Source organism: Schistocerca piceifrons, chromosome 7, assembly GCF_021461385.2.
Source record: "Schistocerca piceifrons isolate TAMUIC-IGC-003096 chromosome 7, iqSchPice1.1, whole genome shotgun sequence".
NCBI lineage: Eukaryota > Metazoa > Arthropoda > Insecta > Orthoptera > Acrididae > Schistocerca > Schistocerca piceifrons.
Window position 1 is genome coordinate 66,432,764 of NC_060144.1, and position 6,375 is coordinate 66,439,138.

Consider the following 6,375-nt stretch of genomic DNA (forward strand, 5'->3'; position numbering starts at 1 on the left):
TGTAGTTTGTGCAGCGTAGAGCTCCCCAGCGGCTTGGTGTGCGGTCGCCAGCAACGAGGAGACTGGGCTTTCCTCCGCAGGTTTCGCCACAGGAAAACGAGAACGTCATGCAGAGAAGCCAATGAAATCCCACTCCGGATGTATTATCGACTATCGATTTTTTTTAATTTTCTAGTTAACGGTCACTGTTTCGTCAATTATCTCACACTTACAGATACAGTAATTGTTTTGTCATGTTGGAAAATTCGTTTTATAGATGTGATTTTATTCTTAAACGTTTTATATTGGCTTTTACACAGTTGTATGTTTTACTTTGCCAGGCTAGGAGCTTCACATTATTAGCGCTTGCACACTTGCACTTTTTGTGTGGATCTTAAGTATAGATCTAATTCCATGTATAGTATGTCAGTGTAAATACCAGAAGCATTCTGATCATGACTAGCACTTACTATGTACCTACGTGTTTAGTTTGACGTTGATACTACAGCGGAATATTTTAAGGTATGTATGGCTGGTATACATGGCTGTTAATCATGTAAGCACTCTTTGTCTTATGTATCACCAGGATTTTTATAGATTTGGCGTCAGCAAAACTTTGTCATATACACCCTGTTTTTGTTCGTAACAGATCTGAAGGTGGCAGTAGCCGAAACTGGTAATAGTGAGTGTAAAAGTTTGTGTTATCAAGACGGACCTGTAATATAAAGTGCTAAAATAGGATAAACGGCGATCTGTGACAGATGTGACTACAGAGTACAATTCTGATGCAGGCGCGAGTCTTTCGGGGAACTCCATTCAGCGTACGTTGTGAAACGTAGGGGATTGCAACAGACGCGTGTTCCCTTGCTGACCCAATGAAACTGTCAATTACGGTTGCAGTGGGCGCGGGTTGATCGAGCTTGAACGGTGGATCAATAAAAACGTGTCACCCGGTCGGATGAATCACGTTTCTTGCTACAAAAGGTCGATGGTCATGTCATCCAAGTGAAAGGGTGCAGCATTATGTTATGTGGTACATTCCATGGGACCTATGGTAGTAATCTAAGCCACCGTGACGGCTGTGGACCACGTCGACATTACGGTGGAACACCTGCATCCCTTCGTGCTTGATGTATTTTCCAACACAATAACTGGCGGGTCACGAGGCCAGAATCGAGTTTCAGTGGCTTGGGGAGCGTGGTAGGTTGATATCTTGGCCACCAAACACACCTGATCTGAGCCCGATCGAACACACGTGGGACTCTATCGTGCGCCAGCTCCGCACCCACGAACTACCGGCCGTAATTTAGGAGGATTGCGCGACGTGTGATTACATATTTGCTTCCACAGGCCTGTGGAAAGCTAGTAAGCACTTGTCAAGCCCGTCCAAAGCATAACTGCAGCTTTATTGCGTTCCAAAGGTGTACTTGCACAGTATGAAGCAAGTGGCCATTATGTTGTAGCTCACCCATAGAGTAAATATCTCTGGAGTTAGCATTGCGTTCTGCGCATGTTGTCAACATTAAACCAGGATTGTCACGTGTTTTCGGGACTTCGCTATGCGTGTGTACTTTCTGCAGCGTTTGAAGTTTATACTATCAAGAGTTTTTGTTGTGTTTCACCGTTTGTTGATAGTGTAATAGCGATGGTGAGTTACTGTTGTTGCTACGGATGCAAAGAAAAATATGTGAAAGGAGGAATAGTAACTTTTCATGGGAACATACCATGTAGCTCTAATTATAGTTATCATATTAGTAAGAGACACTACATATGTTTAAAATTTTCGAGACGCATTATAATTAATGCTTGATTCTGTAGACCTATTTTTCTACGATTTTATGACTATATAATAGATATTACGGCTAGTACAAAATCTTACAAACAATCGCTTCCTCTCGTAAATTTGCTAGTGGAACAGGAAAGGGAATGGTTAGTTGTTTCAGCCATGGAGGTAAGAATAAGGGGAGATGGCGCTACGTATCCCAGCCGTACTACGTTTTGAAGCCATGGGGGCGTGGCTCGCTGCCATGACACTCTGACCAAAACATTGCGAGTGTGCTATAGCGCTGCGTGTATTACAGTCGCTAATTGCACCATATACGCATGTAACGTCATCAGATTGGTTGTTTCAAAGTTTTTGTTTAAAATAAAATCTCGTAAAGGCGAAATTCCGCATTTCTTCTGATTAAAAATAGTTTTTAATGTAATATTACGAATAGCTAGCCTTCAATGTAAACGATACAATTTTGTTAATTCAGTAATAAACGTGTATCACAAACTAAATAATAGAAACTGAAAACTAAGTTAGCTATACCCTCCCTCCAAAGCCCCACAAATACATCTTGTTTGTAATATGTACTGGGACATTTCAGTTACGTTACACTACTGGGAAACACTGTTCATTACCACCAATATTTACTGAAATACGGTACATAGAATGGCAAATCTACACAGTGTCCTGTTTAGGCCTATACTTTACGCCAGTTAATGTAGTGTTAGCTTTTAATTTGGTACATGATGAAGACAAAGTGAGTTACTCAACACTTCGATTATCGACGATACGTACGTATTATACTGAAACGTGAACTTGAATTAACATAGCTTTTGCAAATGTTTTGGGTGTGAAGGGAAAACTGATGGTACAGCATTTTCTCGGAGCCTTACTGTTGAAAGGGAAGTTCGGTCTATGTCCTCTTCTCGGAAATGCTGAGAACATATAGTGCTCCATTTAGACGCACGCCAATTCCTCCTCCTCACGGCATTCTCCCACAGAGCTTTCCGACTTTCATTTTTAGGAAATCTAAAATCATACAGGAGAAAAACACGCTATAGTACAAGTACCGATGTAGCACACGTTCATTCACAATGAGGTTGTAAAATCACACTTAACGGGACAACTTACACATGAAACGTTATTCCCTTCGATTTCGCATCACAATCAGAATGATTCGTACATCCGAACACCACACAAGTCACCATAATAGCACAAAATCCTTCCAAAAGCGAGCGACAAGCCTATGCACACAAGCTTACAGCAGCAATGTTTTGGTCGGATTGAGATGGGTACACTCGGCTTCACATAGCTTCACAGCTGTGACGTCACGGCGTCTCCCTCTATTCTTACCTCCATGGTTTCAGCAAATACTATCCTCCATGCATTTATCAGTGACTTGTCGATTACGTATATATACACTCCTGGAAATGGAAAAAAGAACACATTGACACCGGTGTGTCAGACCCACCATACTTGCTCCGGACACTGCGAGAGGGCTGTACAAGCAATGATCACACGCACGGCACAGCGGACACACCAGGAACCGCGGTGTTGGCCGTCGAATGGCGCTAGCTGCGCAGCATTTGTGCACCGCCGCCGTCAGTGTCAGCCAGTTTGCCGTGGCATACGGAGCTCCATCGCAGTCTTTAACACTGGTAGCATGCCGCGACAGCGTGGACATGAACCGTATGTGCAGTTGACGGACTTTGAGCGAGGGCGTATAGTGGGCATGCGGGAGGCCGGGTGGAAGTACCGCCGAATTGCTCAACACGTGGGGCGTGAGGTCTCCACAGTACATCGATGTTGTCGCCAGTGGTCTGCGGAAGGTGCACGTGCCCGTCGACCTGGGACCGGACCGCAGCGACGCACGGATGCACGCCAAGACCGTAGGATCCTACGCAGTGCCGTAGGGGACCGCACCGCCACTTCCCAGCAAATTAGGGACACTGTTGCTCCTGGGGTATCGGCGAGGACCATTCGCAACCGTCTCCATGAAGCTGGGCTACGGTCCCGCACACCGTTAGGCCGTCTTCCGCTCACGCCCCAACATCGTGCAGCCCGCCTCCAGTGGTGTCGCGACAGGCGCGAATGGAGGGACGAATGGAGACGTGTCGTCTTCAGTGATGAGAGTCGCTTCTGCCTTGGTGCCAATGATGGTAGTATGCGTGTTTGGCGCCGTGCAGGTGAGCGCCACAATCAGGACTGCATACGACCGAGGCACACAGGGCCAACACCCGGCATCATGGTGTGGGGAGCGATCTCCTACACTGGCCGTACACCACTGGTGATCGTCGAGGGGACACTGAATAGTGCACGGTACATCCAAACCGTCATCGAACCCATCGTTCTACCATTCCTAGACCGGCAAGGGAACTTGCTGTTCCAACAGGACAATGCACGTCCGCATGTATCCCGTGCCACCCAACGTGCTCTAGAAGTTGCAAGTCAACTACCCTGGCCAGCAAGACCTCCGGATCTGTCCCCCATTGAGCATGTTTGGGACTGGATGAAGCGTCGTCTCACGCGGTCTGCACGTCCAGCACGAACGCTGGTCCAACTGAGGCGCCAGGTGGAAATGGCATGGCAAGCCGTTCCACAGAACTACATCTAGCATCTCTACGATCGTCTCCATGGGAGAATAGCAGCCTGCATTGCTGCGAAAGGTGGATATACACTGTACTAGTGCCGACATTGTGCATGCTCTGTTGCCTGTGTCTATGTGCCTGTGGTTCTGTCAATGTGATCATGTGATGTATCTGACCCCAGGAATGTGTCAATAAAGTTTCCCCTTCCTGGGACAATGAATTCACGGTGTTCTTATTTCAATTTCCAGGAGTGTAGTTTACTCAGTCTACTATTTATTTAATAAACTGGGAGCAAGTACGTAAAATGCGTTAAATAAATACTTCAAAGTGTCACCAGTAAGAAAAATTGTGCTTTAAGTCGTAAAAATGAGAAAATAAATAAGCAGAAAAAGCAGAAAAAAAGGACGAATTAACAGGGATATAACCGCTAATGTGTGGCAAATTCGGTGTTTTTCGGACACTTGCAAAAGTATTAGCGTACTGTCAAGTCGTTTTGCAAGACAATCACTGCAAAAATGTACGTCATGCTCTGTAATATTATAAAGTGCCGTATCATACCGAAAACTACCAAAAATCGAGTGCATCTGAACTGTGACACCTATCGCAAAGAAGCAGAATGTAATATCACTTGCCCTTAAAAGGTACGTAGCTGGTTTATTCCCCGATATCAAATGGATACTGTTAAAATCTCTGCGCAACATATATAAATAATCCACGACACGTACGAAAAGAATCCGTCTGTACTAGGGATGTACTGACATTCGAAATATACAGGGCGCTATACGGACAAACACACGACGTCCCGAGAACACGTGACCAGGCCGTCAATGTATGTTGACAACACAAAATCTGTTCTGCGCATGTGAATGCTCACTCCAGAGATATTTACTGTATGAGCTCACCAGTGTAAATTAGCATCGTAAGAAAACAATAACTGACGAGGATGTCTTTTTTAACTGGGTAAGACTAAAAAAGTTGTTGTGGAGAGGTAGGAAAGGTGATTATATTACTCGCTGTTCCGTCTTCGCAGGAATTACAGTATACCGAGACCGCTAACCGCAGAAACATCTGCAACGTCTCCACGTGTGCAACCGAGCTTTAACAGGAGGGCAAACTGAGACGATGGCCGTACCACTTCCTTCCTACATGTTACTGCCAATCGAAGCAGGAACCTTGCAAGGCAAAGGCGTCTATTTCGCAACAAAATGGCTCTGAGCACTATGAGACTTAACTTCTGTGGTCATCAGTCCCCTAGAACTTAGAATCACTTAAACCTAACTTCCTAAGGACATCACACACATCCGTGCCCGAGCCAGGATTCGAACCTGCGACCGTAGCGGTCGAGCGGTTCCGGACTGTAGCGCCTAGAAGCGCTCGGCCACCCCGGCCGGCTATTTCGCAACAGAGTCCACTTTTGCGAACTGTGCGTATGAGTGATTACATATCAAGGAAAAAGCGTGGTACCACTTCTGGAACAATGCAAGCAGTTAGCGAGTGGACTGAGTGACAGATTACATCCTTTAATGAGGCATTGTCACAAAGTGACAACACGCATACTTCACGTGTTTTCTAAAAGTAACCAGGGCCAATCTATTTCATGCTGTTACGTCGATACCTGGCTCTTCTGTCTTATAAAGGACTCGTATTTTGTTCACAGACTCAGGAGTAAACTTTTGCTGCAGTTCATCGCAGATTACTATATTCCACACAAGCATATTAGACAGATACGGCATTTCAACTATTTCTCTGTTTCCTTCGTAATGGCAACAAAATAAATTTAATTAATAAATTTCTCTCTACTTGATTTTCCTTACATTTAAACCAACTGTGGTCATGTTCACTGTAACCATCTTCAATCTTTATCTTCGTATAACATTCCTCTTTTCTGTTCCCCTGCTCTTGTCTGTGCAAAATAATTAGTTCTTCAGTTTCTCACTTTTCCAAGCCACTGGCAATATCAAGTACCGCTCTAAGTACTTCTCAGCGACATGTTTCTGATTAGTGTATTACTAATTGTCTTAAGCCTCTTTGCACATC